This window comes from Cheilinus undulatus, linkage group 2 (assembly GCF_018320785.1).
Source record: "Cheilinus undulatus linkage group 2, ASM1832078v1, whole genome shotgun sequence".
In the NCBI taxonomy this organism is placed as follows: Eukaryota; Metazoa; Chordata; class Actinopteri; order Labriformes; family Labridae; genus Cheilinus; species Cheilinus undulatus.
In genome coordinates this window covers 47103976-47120128 of record NC_054866.1, presented here as the reverse complement: position 1 = coordinate 47120128, position 16153 = coordinate 47103976, and the positions used below count along the sequence as shown (strand labels likewise).

The 16153-nt window shown below is 40.3% G+C and overlaps 1 protein-coding gene across 1 annotated transcript in view; it reads left to right on the top strand.

The window, feature by feature from the left end:
* Positions 1 to 10586: 10586 nt before the first annotated feature.
* galnt17 (polypeptide N-acetylgalactosaminyltransferase 17) overlaps positions 10587 to 16153 on the top strand; it is a 48312-nt gene continuing 42745 nt past the window's right edge. The window contains exon 1 of the mRNA XM_041807920.1: positions 10587 to 11235. The gene's annotated coding sequence lies outside the window, so the exon portion shown is untranslated. The remainder of the gene's footprint in view (positions 11236 to 16153) is intronic.

The window sequence follows — 16153 nt, the reverse complement described above, 5'->3', positions numbered from 1 at the left end:
GCACAATGATAACCTACTTGTGCATAAGGAGTACAAAAGTAAAAAAAAAAAACAGGCCAGTTCTGTATAAACACTGAAAAAGTAAAGTGCATGTAAACTTTGATAATATTTCTTTCCTCTTGGAAATTGTGATAAACCTCACATAACATAGTTATGGTTGGTTGTTTGGTGGAGTGTGGCCTCCGTCCATACAATGCGAATCACACGCACAGTGACCCCCACTGGCCAGCAGGTGGATCGATTCAGAGGATTTGCTGTGTCGATATTAAATTGAGGGGGGAAATATTGTGATGCATCAATTAATCGATATTTTTACCCACCCCTATAATGTAAGCCATGAAAAGCTGCTTTAGTGTGTCAGAGCTGCAAAGTTCTTATAGATGCTTGGCAGACGGCAGTAAAGTTACGATCTAGTTTGATGATTTTGAAAGAAAAAATTAGAGGAAATCTTTTCATAGACGTTTATTCATCAATTCAAACAAAACTTTCTAAAACCTACCGGCACCATAAAGTCCGGTGTAGAAGACGCACTCCTAAAAGTTGCTAAAATACCAAAATAAACTGCTGAGACACTCGCCGTTGAGAACACAAGTACAGAAATCGCTGTCATATCCTGCACAAGACCTGATGCCATCGCAAATTTGCCTCCATTCATTGTGTTCTCCAAACAGCTGCTTCGCTGTTCACAATTTGCAAGGATTCATGCTCCTCCAAAAAGCAGGGGGCAAGCTTTGGGCTGATATGAAGCTGCAGTTTAAATGTTTAGATATCTTTTGTAAACTCAATTTATACATTCTGCTTTTTGAACATGCTAGACACAAATATATCAGAATAAATTGGTAGTTTTTCATCAGAATAATCTGAACTGGACTGCATTTTCAAAATAGGCGCAAGTCATAGTCACCAGCATTATACAACTGAGGCCGTTCAGATTTAGTGAAGCTATTTTCTCCTCATAATATTCACAGTGCTCCAGATACTTCTATTTTTATATCAGCACTGCTCTCTTATTATTTAATACTGTGTTGCTAATAGTCTCAAACACAACCACACATCTACTATTTAGGTTGCTAAATGCTGTATTTATGTCCATCAGAAAGGACATATCTTATTTCATTAAGTCAAAGTTTTCTGCTTGGTTGGTAATAAAGTTATTTTTTTAAACAAACAGCTTTTTCTGACTTTCATTAGCAAGTACAAGACTAAAATCATATTTGGGGAATAAGACCCTTAAAGAAACAATTTATGGTCTGTAAGAAGTCTGTGATCGCCTTTATGTGAGCTAGAACAGCTAAAATGTCATCTAGATGATTGATTTAAATGTGAATAACGTAAATGTTGCTGAGGGATGGAGGTCAGTGGATATTACAAGAATTCATGGTGAGCAACCCTTTGAAGGCAGCAGGATGATAATTTTAGGAAGGAAAGAAGTAAACATGCCTCTTTCAGGGTCAGACACAAACACTTGTAATTAATTTATCCTAAATTGTAGTCACTCTCAAAAAGCAAAAATGTTCTTTATTCTTTTGTTTTGAGTAAATGGCCTTTTCTTAAAAAGGCTAAAACAGGAATTAAAAGTGGTCAACAGTGGTAATGGGCCAACGGAGGAAACAATTGGCAGAAAGTGGCAAAAAATGGCCTAAAAGTGGAAGAAATGGGCAGAGATGGTGGTGAAACGTGTGGAGAAAATAAATGGAAAAAAATGGGTTAACGGGCAAAAAAATAAAAGGAGGGAAGTGGTAGAGATGGGTTAAAAGTAGCAAGAAAAGGCATAACAAATACTGAAATCAGTTAAAATTGGCTAAAATCAGTGTAACAGTGGCAAAATGTGTTCAGGTGGCAAAAATGCTTTAACTAGGCAAAAAAGATAGGGAAGATGTGGAGGAAATGGGTTAAAAGGATCAGAGATGGGCATAACAAGTAGTGAAATGGGGTTAAAATGGGCAGAGATCAGTGTGAAAGTGGGTCAACAGTCGCACTTACAGGGTCAGCAGAGGCAACAATAGGCTTAAAAGTGGCTAAAATGGTTTAGGGTGCACTCACAGTAGGCCATCTGTACCATGCCTGGGAACATTTTAGCCTATACATGGCAGAAATGGGCAGCAAAGGTTGTACAATTGAATTAAAGCATGGCAGAAATTGGTTTTAAGTGTCCATAGTTGCTTTATCATTGGTGAGTTTGGCAAAAAAATGGGATGGAAAGGGTTATAAATTGGCAAAATGGCTTAGAAGTAGCAGAAATGGGCAGTGAAAGGGGTGAAATTCGACTAAAAATGTGTCAGGAATCAGTTTGAAGTGGAAAAAGTCTGTCTAAAGTGTCAAAAACAATCTTACAGCGGCCCGAAAATAGGCAGGAAGTGGCAGAAATTAGTTAAAAAGAGCAAAAATGGGTATAACAACATAAAATGCAGGTAAAATTGTCAAATATGTGTGTGAAAAGTGGTTAATTGTGGCAACAAGGGGCCAACAGAGACAACACTTGGTCTAGCAGTGGCAAAAACAGGCATAAAGGGATGGAAAGTGTTTAAAATTGGCAAGAATGGGCAAAATTGATGAAAGGGGCAAATAATCTTGGTGAATGGGCAGAAAAGGGTGAATAAGTGTCTTGATAAATAATTTCAAAATCAGAACCCATTGATATTTTGAAACACTAATCACCTCCAAAAAATAGGTAACTGTTAGCCAGAACACATGCTAGTTCCAATGCTAATGTTCCAACACACGTGTTGATTCTATCATAAATCACAGCTGGGGAGGGCCCATTCTCTGGGCTTGTCAGGGGTCCTGCCAAATCTGAGGGCAGGCCTGCTCCATGGTAAAAACTGTCCCTTTGTCTTCATCTTCCCAGCAGATACTGAAGGTTTTGTGCAGAATCTGAGCTATTTGGAACTATTCTAATTCTCTCCACCTTAACTAAAACTTCAGTTCCTGCTGAAGAAAGAGAGTCTAGGTGCATGATGCCCCCACTCCTTCATCGTGGCTATGATGCTCTTTTGGTGATGTGCCGCTGTGTTTTTGTGTCAAACATAACTTCAGGAATTATGACCAGATGTTCAACTTTGGTTTCATCAAACCAAAACACACTTGTCCACGTGCTTTTGGGAGACTTGAGTGTTTTTGTAAAATATAGGCAGGCTTGGATGTTTTTTTTAATAAGACAAGCTTTCATCTGGCAAACTTATCCATAACCAGACGTGAAGAATATGAGGAAAAAGAGCACCATACCTACAGTGAAGCATGATGGGAATCTGCAGGTTTGGACTGCTGTTTCAAAAAGTGGTGTTGGAAAACCAGGGGGTTACTTAGCCAGGTTTGAAGAAGCAATTTCAACTTTTACTTTGCAATAAAGGTCCTTTCAAACTCTTAAATAACTATGTATTAGTTGGATCAACATGTTCTGTCATAAATGTCTCCTGCTTTGTTGACCAGACTGTGGACTTGTAAAACATCCCCACTGTGAATCTGACACTGTTAGCAAAGTTTATAAAGAAATGTTGAAGGACTACATCGTTGGTTCTGATTCCCTCAAAGCCCTAAGGCATGATGGGAAATAGGGCATCTTAAATTAGAGCCAAGAATGCCAACAGGCCATTCTTCCACATGGGTCTGAAACCAAGCTGCAGTAGACAGGATCCCAGCGTCTCAGCCACTGCACCTCCAGCAGGAGAAGTTGTGTGTTAATTATCCGGACTCAAAGTGACAGTAGGTGGATGTTGAGCTGCTCTGACATCACATGGATGCCACAGTTTGCATGGGTTGCTTTAGCATACTGCCAGAGGGAGCTGAGTGGAGCACAGGACACTGGCAGAACATGAATGGGGGAGTCTGAAGAGAAGCTGCAGCTATGACAGGACAGGGACAGCGTGGTAGACACCACACAGCTGAGAGTGCTGCTGCAGTCTGTGTGAGCAGTACAGCAGAATATTCAGGGCTTTTGCTGGTTAGATGTCTCTTTCTTTGTCTTTGCTGGTTATTTTTCCTTCACATCTCACCTGCGTACATATTGAACTTGAGATCTCAATCTATCCTGAGCATGCATTGTGGGGTGTTCTTATCAGATCACCCAGGATGGATTTTAACCCCAGCTATGATCGGGATCATTGACCTTGTAGAGATACACCTGTCTGAGCCCCGTTTACTTTTGCCAAGTGACTGCACTTATACCTGAATACCATCCATTAACAATGCATGTTCAGTAATGACCTGATGTTGGAACTCACTCATCTGCCTCTTAGCAAATAATAACCCATACTTTATTTCTGTAGCGCTCTTACCATGGCGAGGTATCCCCGTATGCTGTGTAGTGGACCTGCTCAACCTTGCAAAGCAGAAGGATCTGTCTGATTTTATGTCTCATATCAGGCAGATCCAACTTGCATGTCTAAGAAGGGACCTGACTAATCGGTGTCGTTTTAGGAGAATAAGGCAGAAGCTAAAGGCAGGGTTTAATTGCACAGGAAGCTGGTAGTAATGGCTGCCCCCAGTGTAGCAGTTAGCTTGGATGCAGCTCTAGCAACTGTTTTTTTTTTTTTTTTATCAGATCTGGAAAGCATTTCTTACAGATGAGGACAGAATTATAACACAAAAGGGAGGGGGAATGCGGCTGTGGCCGTAACACCCCATATGAAAATTTCTGTTTTTCCCAGGTATTCCACAAGTGCTGTTAAACAGCCAGGAATTTTTGCCATAGCTTTTCCAAACATCCTAGTTTTATTTTGGATGCAAACATTATTTTACTTGAAGTGAAAAGAGACATTAAGGGGTAGCGACAGGCTGATTTTACATCAATGTGGCTGCAGGGGAGCGTTGCAGCAGGTTAACCAGAGTGTGCTGATAGGGACAATAAAGCATTCAATTAATCGTGGTTTAGAACAATTAATGCATTAATTATGGGCTTTATCTTTCACAGTTAATGCTGACAGCCCTAAATAAAGCCATGCTTTTCAGTTACCGGCTGACTACCACAGATCACACCAGTTGGCGAGATAGCCTTAATCAGCGTCAGCACATGTTGCATCTACACTACCAAACCAGTCTAGATGAAGGCACCCAGACCTCTGTATGCTGTCTGAGCCATTGGATATATTGTTTTCAGTACACATTGAGGTGCGTTCACACCTAGCATTACAGTACCTATAAAAAATACCCCCTCCCCTTTGATGCTTTACCCTTTTATTGATGTAATAAATCAATCATGGCCAATATAATTTGGCTTTTTTGACGGAAAAAAAATACAAAAACATGCCTATAATGTCAAAGTGAAAACAGATTTCTACAAAGTAATGTCAATTAAACAGTTTATCCAAAATAAGTGACTGCATAAATATTCACTAGAGGTTCAACAGAGGTTAAGCCATTTGGTGCTAGTAGTTTCACAATTAGTGAAATGAGGATCACCTGAGTGCAGTGAATGTGTTTGACGTGATTGTAGTATAGAGACACCTGTGTCTGGAAGGTCCAGTCACGGTTTAATCAGTATTCCTGGCTACCATTAGACCATAAAGACAAAAGAACACTCCAAGCAACTCAGAGAAAAGGTTATTGAAAAGTCTAAGTCAGAGGGTGGATACAATAAAAATTCCAAAGCACTGAACATTTCTCAGAGTTCAGTTAAATCCATAAAGACACAGGAGATATGGCACATGTGTAAATCTGCTTAGATCAGGCAGTCCTCACAAACTGAATGAGCGTGCAAGAAGACTAGTGAGAGAGGCCAACAAGACACCTACTGGGGCTTTTCCACTATCGTGCACCTACTAATAACAAAAATTTGACCCTGTCCCTTTCTTATAGACAATTCTAGACTTTGAAAAATAAAATGCTGGAGATGTTTGAAACATTTTGCCCATGACGGAGCCTGTCTTTAATTTATTACCTGGAGCTAGTAAAGCATTCCATTCTCACTGCCCAATCTTTAACTTAAATGCAGGAAAGTTCTCTTATTTTGGTGATAAATGCAAAACTCAGGTTAAATCTGGACTAGAATTCACCAAAAAGCATGAAGGAGACTCCATGGTCAAGTGGAAGAAAGTTCTTTTCTCTGATGAGACCAAAATTATGCTTTCTGTCATCAGACAAGATGCCAGACGCTGCCCATGACCACAAACACACCATCTCCACTGTGAAGCACGGTGGTGGCAGCAAAATGCTGTGGGGATGCTTCTTGGCAGTCAGCCCTGGAAGGCTTGTAAAGGCACAGGGTAAAATGGATACAGCAAAATATAGGAAAATCTATCTTATACAGTCTGCAAGAGAACTATGGCTCAGGATAATGTTTTTCCAGCAAGACAATGAGCCAAATCACACAGCGACACAAATGTTTTAAAGACAACAAAGTGAATGTTCTGGAGTTGCCCAAAAAAAAGCCCAGACCGCAATCAAATAGAGAAATTGTGGCTTGACTTGAAAAGGGCTGTTCACACCCAATCCCTGTGCAACCTGACAGAGCTTGAGCAGTTTTGCAAAGAAGAATGGAGTAAAACTGCAGTGTCCAGATGTGCAATCCTGATTGAGACTTATCCACACAGACTCAGAGCTGTGATTGCAGCCAAAGGTGACTCTACTAAATACTGACCTGAAGAGAGTGAACATTTATGCAGTTACTTATTTTACATTCTATATTTTTTATTTAGTTGACATTACTTTGTTGAAATCTGTTTTCACTTTGACATTAAAGTTTCTGACATATTCACCATGACTGATTAATAAAATCACTTAAAGGGTAAAACATCCAAGGGGGCGAATACTTGTTATAGGCACTGTAGGTTAAGGGTCACTCAAAACACGGTTCAGTTTAATTAAACTGGCACTTTTGGCTGAATTAAATTTCTGAATGAAAGCACTACAAGTGAACCATCCAGAGAGGAGGATACATCAGCAGTCAGTGCCAGTAAAGAACATCATCGGATGCAGATGCTTACAGGAAATGCACAGATGGATGTTTTTGTTTTGCCCTTCTGTATTGGCTTCATTTTTCATCACTAAAGGTTGCCTCCTGGCCTAAAACCCCCTCCACACAGCGCCTCATCTAACAGAGCTCAGCAGAGAGGTGCCAACCCTCTGCCATGTGCTGCATCGCCTCTCTGATCCCTCGGAGAGAAAACATCCTCCATCCAATCCAACGTGAAGGTCAATTTGTCTTTGCATCCACCAATGGCAGCTGAGATCACAATGGAGTCCCTCTGGACCGATAAATGTACCGCCACATGACTGAAACCAGCATTCAGTAGCGGTCTGAGCCAGAGTTCAGATCACATTTTCTCTCACTCCCCACAGAGCGGTGATTAACTTCATCAAATCCAGCTCAGCAACTCATAAAGTCTCGTGGAGAATGGTATTAACTTGTGCTGAGGTATAAGCCCACGGCTCATTTTAACAGTTTTATCGCGCGTGTGCCAGGGTTACATACTGCTGCTGATGACTAAAGGAACTTGCCACACTATTTATAGGATAATCTCATGAAATCCCCCCATTACTCCCCACCCAACCTCACCCCACCCCAAGAGAGAACAACGAGATGCAGAGGGGTGAGGAAGATGCAAAGAAGTGAAAAAGAAGATGCAGATAAAGGGAATAGTATTGAGTGATCGAATTTAATGGTGGTCCTGTTCATAACAGAATTTGTACCTTCTAATATCAATAATAACTCAACATAGTCCAAAATGTGAGCGATAGCATTTTCTTAAACTTCGTCTCTTAACAGAAATGTCTATCCATGCTGACACCGGAGGTCTGCATGTTTCTCAGCAGGTGTGAACTGGCATCGCTCCGCTCTCCACAAGTATTCCAGTTGGACGTCAGATGACAACATCCAAGGCAGGAAAGGCCAGAAGCTCCTCTCCTCCATAGGTGCTAAATGACTCTCTGCCGGAGAAAAAGTACTGAAATAATCTACAAAGAAAGCAGCAATGGTCCTGATTTACAAACGGTGGCAGATGTCCTCAGTTACCAGACCAATACCTTGTTAAAATACTTTGAGATGGACTAAAACCACATATAAGACCAGGCAACAAACGCAGAGCTCTTGAACATGTCAGCCCCTGAGTAGCACTAAGAAGAAACAAACAATCTTTTTTCCTGCAAGCTAACAGATGTGAATTTGTTCATTTGCAAACTCCAAAAATGCCACACGAGAACCCTGGCAGAGACACTAAATGATTCCCAGTTTCCAGTTAAAGCCACTCTCAGAGTTGTTACCATCTCACAGGGTCTGTTGTTGGTCAACGTGAACTATCTGCCACTCAATAGGCTCCTCAGCACCCACTTGAGAGGCTGTCAAGAGTGCTTGAGACTATCAAGTTCATCCCTTCAACAAAAATCAATTCAAACCTTTTCTTACTCTCCTCCTGTACCTGGTTCTCGTCTGTGCTGTCGTCGTGCGATCTCTCCCTCTTACATTTCTCTCTTTTGTTCTTTCTCCATCTCAGCGCGTCTCCTCTCTACTGCTTTAGGATTTTTTCTCCCTTTGAATTTTGATTCCTCCCCAGTGCCTGCACTCTCCTCCCTTCCTCTCCTGTTCTGAAACTCTCTGTATCTCTGTCTCCTTGTGATGCTCTCGCTCTCTTCTTGTCCATTGAAGTCTCTGTTTCTTCATTGTTTTCTCACAACCCAGCCCCAGTTTTGATCTCCCTCTATCTCTCTTTCCCTCAGTCTTTCTCTGTCTCTCTGTCTCTCACATACACTCAGACTGTCTCGATCCTCTTGGGCTGCCTGCAGATCAGAGTTGGCATGTCTCTCAGTAAGCTGCAGAGTTACTGAGCTCCTTGATTCATCAGCTATCTGGGTGACCCATTTTTGAACAATCTCACACATTTATGGTGTGAAATGAAGGACTGTAAAGTGTTTCAACACACTGGCCCATCAATATATATTCATTACCCGGTGTGATTTAATTTCTACTCCTCAGATCTGACAGAAAAATCCTTTGAAGTTTTAAAAATGGAGTACCGCAGGGGTCTGTACTTGGTCCACTATCAGGGCCTTGTTTAAAGAAACAGCCATGAAAAAATTCAAGCCCTGATGAGAATGAACCGAGGTATTTTTTTGCTTTATATTGCATCATCTTTAATAAAATTCAACATCACTGTCTCTTTACTTTCCTGCCAAGACTCCTCTGCGTGTTTTTCCCTACTCTCTTTAATAAAAGGCCACCTCTGAGAGTACGGTCTAGACCTGACCCCTTTGTAAAGTGATATAAAGTAACTTTGGTTATGACTTGGCACTAAACAAACAAAGATTGATAACTTGATTGATTGACTGAATACTTCTCAGGTCCTTCTTGTAGCTTGAATTGTTGGAAAGGCAGATGATGCAGAGCACTGGTGGACTCAGCGGTGCAACAGATTGCCCAGATAAAGGGCCCTCTAGGGCCCCCATCTCGAAGACAAAACTTGGCTAAGTGTCTGCTAAGGTACAGTTGATGTTGAAAAAATATGATAAAGTGTCCTCAACGCTGCACTTCCAATCGCCAAAACATTGTAAATAGCATTCCAGGTTGCCATTCCCCCCACAGGCTCAGGGATTTCATTATGCAAAGACCAGTTTTAGACGTACTTATATGAAAGGTGGCTCATTTTCGCTTTCCCTTTAGCATAGCTTTGCTAGCTACATAATTAACCTTTCTACATGAGTCAATGTCATGAGCTTTAGCAAATGTAGCTAAAGTTAACAGAGCTGCATAGTATTCTGCATAGCTTACATAGCTGCGTTGTGAGCTTAGCTTTAGATATGTCGCTTTGTTATCTGTAGCTAAGTTAGCTTTAGCAATGTGAGCTTTAGAAAATGTAGCATAAGTTAACAGAGCTACATAATATTCTACACAGCTTACATAGCAGTGTTGTTAGCTTAGCTTAGCTATGTTGGCTACGTTATCTATAGCAAAGTTAGCTTTAGCAACGTGAGCATTAGAAAAAGCAGCTTCCACACATGGATTTTAAGCCCGATTTAGGGCACGATCGTGGGGGCGTATCCCGAGAGGAGCCTCGTCACAAACGACTGTTCGCCTGAATAATCCTGGTGTGTGTGGTGTCAGCACGATTGTTTTACTGCTCCAAATTGCGTCATAGCCTCCAAAATCCCGAATCTTAAATATCAAACAGGTTTGATGTGGTATGCTGTGGTGTGACCTTAAATGGGATGTTCACACTTGAAAACCCTCAAGTGTGGCTGAATTAAATAATTCTGCAAAGAAGAGTGGGCCAGAATTCCTCCACAGCGATGTGAAAGACTCATGGTCGGTAAATGCATAAGCTTGCTTTTTCCCCCCTCAGTAAATTCAATCATCATTCAAAAGCTGCATTTTATTTGTACTCTGGTTACCTTTGTCTAATGTTAAGATCTGAAACAGTGAAGAGTGACAGATGTGTAGAAAAGAAATAGCGAAATCAGCACTGTACACCCCACTCCATGTGGAAGCCAATGGGACTACTGGAGTGTTCCCCCTCTTTCATTATGGGGAGGTACTGTAGCCCATCGAAAACCCGCCCACCTCTCCATCCACCCCCCCCCCAAAAAATCTACTGCAAGGCGAAACATTGCGCGATCCACTCCACGTTTTTCCCTGCGCCCTTTCTAAGGGTTGTATGGGTTATAAGGAGAAGGAGAGGAAATAACAAGCCAACAAACAAGACGGGCGTGCAGAATAACAGGAAAACGTTGGTGTGTGATGACTGAATGGGGGATAATGTGAGGACAGACCGGCGTATCGGGGTGCTTTTCTTTGTCGCTGTTGCGGCTGCGATCCTGGAGCATCCGTCCCTCCATCGGAGGATGCAGCATCTCTCAGCCTCAGCTCTCTGTGCGGGCAGTCTCCTCATCTCTGTGGGATATTCTGACGTGTAACGGCTGGAGGAAGATGTGGGCTAAGGCTTTCGGAGAGCAGGAGGGTTAACTGGGTGTCTCGGAGGTTTCCCATCAGCATCTGCACGGATTTTTCTGCGCGTATTTCTCCTCAGTGTCGGACGCAAGGGAGGCAGAGAGACAGACTCGGCATCCTCCTCAGTGTTTAAAGCTCTTGTGAGAAGTTCTCAGCCGGCTATGAAGCATATTGATCTGAATACTCATGCTTCTGTGAGAGCTACAAAGGAAAGGAGATGATCGACGAGAGGACTGATTGTTTCTACACTGCGTTTATTTCTGCCTCTTAATGCTGCCAGGGGGTCGGAATCAGAGCAGCCAATTAACAGCATCCTGCCAAAAGCAGCCTGGATGTTCCATATGCTGAGACAAGGATTCATGGTGAGTCATATGTTTGACATTTAAAAGACAGTAAGACAGGGATTATCATTAAAATACCACTTCAGTGTACAGGACAGGATCAGTGAAGAAAGAGGTAGGAGGGTCCAGGTTCACTGGGACAGTTCCTGTAATTCTACCTGTGATCATATTCTTGTCAGGAATTAGGAAGCAAACATTCTGAATTCCTCATGACGTCTTCTTTTATGTGTGAATGAATAAAGTGTGCATGATGTTTGTCAAAAGTGTGACAAAATCATTGGTCACAGTTTGTTTTTCAGTGACTATGTTTCATAAAAATGCTTGAATAGTGATTTATTCCCCCCTAATACTGCGATTTAATATGTGATTAATATTAGGTTCCTCATTCTGCATTTTTCAACAATGTCAAGCAATAAATCAATCTATACTATAGCCTACATTCAGTCAGATACTCTCTGACTGAAGGCTCTCCTCAAAAGAAGCTCCCTGGGTTAGTCAAGCAGCATGCTTTGACTTTCCAGGGAGTGCATGGCTAGAAACCTCCACAGATGCATTAATGACAATGCGTGCTGACAAAAAATGAAATTATTTCAGAAGCAATTAATCCACAGTAGCATGAATCCCAGCATGAGTGTGTAATAAGCTTAAAGCTATAAAGGAGATAGCTGGGGTGGAGGAGGTGAAGCTTTGCCAGCAGCAGTGTGGTGCATCAGCATTAATGCAAGCAGGGATTAGTGAGAAGTATGTCATATTTAAATACACTGCTGTGTTGAAAGAAAGAGCTGTGATTGGCTGTGGGAGCTGGGAGGCAATAATTGGTGTAAGCTATCAGCCAATCACAGCTGGGCAGTGTGATTTCCATGAATTACTACTTAGCTTCATCAGTATCGTCATTTTATCTTAAAAAATAAATGTCACTTGTTTTGATTAAGAAAAACATACATAAGACATGAAAAGAAGATTTTTTTGTAAACCAAAAAAGACACTTGAATGTTTGCATGATGTGCATAAAATCTCTGCTGCAAAAAAATGAATGTATGAAACTTATATTTTCTCACATTGCTACTTCTGTCATTTCTAAATTGCAACAGGTCATACTGTGATTTAATCTCATTTGCGGTTAATTGCCCAGCCCTATCAGGAACACAGGCGGAGCGAGGGTACGGGGGCTCACAGCGCTTGAGCCTCAAATCTTTTAGGCCATGGAAAAGTATTTGCAATATGAATTAAGAAATCATTTACAATATATGCATGTGGAAATGTTATTCTGGTAGACAACATTTTATTTTATTTTTTTTTTACCTGTAAGAGCATATACAATGTGGAAAACAGTTTTAACATCAGATTAGATAACTGTTTCTGTATTTGTGAAAATATATCTAAATCAGAACCCTGCATTTTTGCTTTTAATGTTATTTTTAAAAATGAATAATGCCAATTGTAAACTTTTGTGCTAAATTCATACCCTTTCCATGTTATTTTAACAAAAAGAATAGAAATATTAGAAAATGTATGCCTTTTTAAGGCAGAGAAAGTGGACATTGTTGATCTTAAATACAGTGTATAATGGTTGTAGAATAATGGGCACATTTAAAAATCAATTACATTCGAAATAAATTATGTTTGTCGTAAAGGGTGCCGTTTTAAGATGGAACTGCATCACTTTTGCCCAAAGATCTATATGTTACAAATTGAAAAGTTATTGATATTTCAGATCTAAATGTGTATTAAAGATTGCATGAAAATAGTGCATATATCTGATCAATAAATCTTACTGAGAAGCTTATCCCGGACCCCCTAAGTTTGGCCTAAACCCTGATATCAAACACTTCTAGCTCTTCCCTTGTTCAGTGACATGTTTGGTAAATTGGGACACAATTCTAGTAGTGCAGAAAATATATTTGAGATATGGTTGTGTAGAATTTGATTTTTTTCATCAGCTCATTAACCTAAATATCACAGTGCCCTTCTGTTTTTCCTTATTTAGGCCTGAGCACTGAGGGTGTGACAGCCCAGTTGAAATTGGTCGGGTTTGGCATTATTATTTTATTTGTATGGTCTTTTTGGGCCCCTTAACACTCTTAAAAATGAAAGAAAATTGGCACACATATGAAGGGTCTGAAAAATGCAAGGCAAGGTTAATATAGGTTTCACAAATGGCCCTCAGGGTTTGCCTCAATAGCGTCACCTTTCATGCTTCTGTGGAACAGCCACAAAAGGGACTTTGACTTATGAAATTTGGTGTGTATATTCAGCTCAAGAGGCTCTACAAACTAGTCTGCCGGAGCAAATCTCAAACTCCAACAGGAAGTCCTCCGTTTTGAATTAGTGAGCAGAAATGGAGGTGTTTTTGGCTTGTTCCAGGGGTCATACTTGATTGTCTGGTTCCTCTTGTTCTTTCTTAGTTTGTCACTGTTTTCCACTCTCCATGCACTCTCTCCTTCAATCTGGCTGCGTTTTTCTTAGGAGACAGTCTGTTCTGTAAAATACATTAAATTTATTATGGCCAGAGGTTAAACCATGCACAGAAGAGGACAAAACTATTAGCTCTACTTTTAAAATTTCATTTTTATTCCAGTATTTACTCAGTGCTGTTACCTTCCTGAGACCTGAACTTTTGTTTGGAATGCATATTTTTTGGGTTCTCCCACTTGTTAAAAATCAATAGGACCTGATAGGATTAAGACCTAAGCCTTTGAACAGGAAGTAGCTTTCTCAAGGAATCGTGTCTGCATATGAGGACAACTGGCTTTACAACACTCACGAACAATAGATCTCTTTATTTGTCATTTTTATACACTGTGAGTGCATTTCTACCAGTTGATAGGAGGTTCAGTCAGTAAGAAATGGTGTCAGTCATTCAGAGACATACAGTTTAGTCCTTTTTCTGATGATGGACCACAAGAACTTGTTGAGATAAGGTATTGATGAACTTTCCACTAAAAGTAAAGGAAAATTCCCTTTTAGATAATGAGGGATTACCAGAACATAAAAGATTCACCCAAGTTCCCTAAGAATTCTAAGACATTACCAAAAATATCTGTAAAAATGGAAAAATCCCTTAAAATACTGTAAAATCTCCCAGTAAGCTTTTCTGGAAAAGGCTAAAGATTTATATATAATTGCCACAAAAAAAATTCCATGAAAATCCCTAAAAAATTTTAAGCAGATCCCCCCGATATTTCTGATACAATTCACTAAAAATTACTTAAAAATTCTCCCAAAATTTCATGGAAAATTTCCAGACTTATCGCCCCCAATATTCAAATTCAAAGAGAGCCGCACAGTCCAGAACAAGCTTGGCAGAGGTAGGAAGAGAAAGATTTCAAAGACTCTGGAAAGAAAACTAGTGAGAGATGTGTCTAAAGACCCCAGATCAAATGCCAAGACACCAGAGAATGACTTAGACAAGTCAGGAATTGTAGTCTCGAAGAAAACAATCAATAGAGCCCTGCACAGGAGTGGGCAGAGGAAAAACCTCTGCAGGAGTGACACCTTTAAACCAGACTGAAGGATGACCTGCTGGAAACAGCTCCATGACCCACCTTTGGGTCCTAACCCACCAGTTAAGAACCACTGCTCTAGAATAACCTAGAAAAAATATATATTTCATTAGATGTGTAGTATTTTCTGAGTGAAGTCATTCGTCCTAGCAGCAGCCGTTGTTGCCAGTGGGCTAATACCTTGTCAGTAATGATGTGAAAACTCAGGCAGCATGATTGCTCATATCTTGCTCATTTTTAGTAACAGAATGATGTACTGCTCTAGAATAACCCAGAGATGTTGGCCTTTTATTAGATACTAAATATGTCAGTGCTCATCTTTACTCCTGGGTGACCGTGGAGTGTAAAGTAGCAGTTTTGGTTAGCTTATAGATGCTAGCAAACATATCAAGAATGTGGATGTGGGGATTTAAAACGTGACGGTACTGACCTTAGATAACTATAGGTCTAAAGTATAGTTTTAGATTGAGTGATAAAGAGGTAGATAGCCTCAACAGTTAGCTAGCAGTAGCTAACTGCTGGCTAGCAATGGCTAACTGTTGATGAAGATGCTAATTTTGCACTGGCTGCATTGCAATGTTTGCTGGAACCAGAGGGGCTGAATCCTGACTTACATAGAGAGGATAATGAATAATAATAAGACAAGATTTCTGGAGCTGAAGTTGAGTTCTGTTACTTTGTGCCCCCTGTAGTAACAAAGCTAACTCCTCACAGTTTTCCACAGAGGAGTGAAGGCCAAAGACATTTCTGTTTTAACTGTTTACATGGACTCTTCTTGGTGTTGTCCACACTTACATTTTACATTTACACTGAGGTGTAGACAGTAACATATCTTTTGGCACACAGTCACCTGAATGCCTCCTGTTATGGTCCTGTATGTTCAGAAATGTTTGCTAAGGTGTATCCTGGCAGATGTTTTAACCTCCTGATTACATTTAATTTAGCTGCCACAATAACCTTTACAGTTATGCAATATTCTGAGAAAATACCCATACATTTATCAGATAAAAATGTGTCTGAGACTAGAAACACCTGATTCAACCCTCTGAAGTTATTGTTTTTATAAATTACTTAAGTTGACATGATTTTATTGATGTAAAAAAAATTGTAACGACTACAAATACCAGGCTACAGGTCACCTATTTGATGAAAGGTGGTTTGTTCTCACATTTGCTGTGATTTAAAATTGTTTCCTATTGAGAAAGGCTCTTTTGAAATAATAAATATTCATTTTCATGTTTATTTTTGTGTTCTTATTAATATTGTGCCATTAAAGTGGTAGAGACAAGGTATGTGCCAACTGGCAACAATAGCTGCTGCTGAATCAAACAAGACAACAAAGTGCAAATGGAGGAAATAACTGCAGGATATGTTCATATGAGACCTAATTAGCATAAAAATTTGGGCACAAACAGGTTAAATTTAGTTTTGCATCT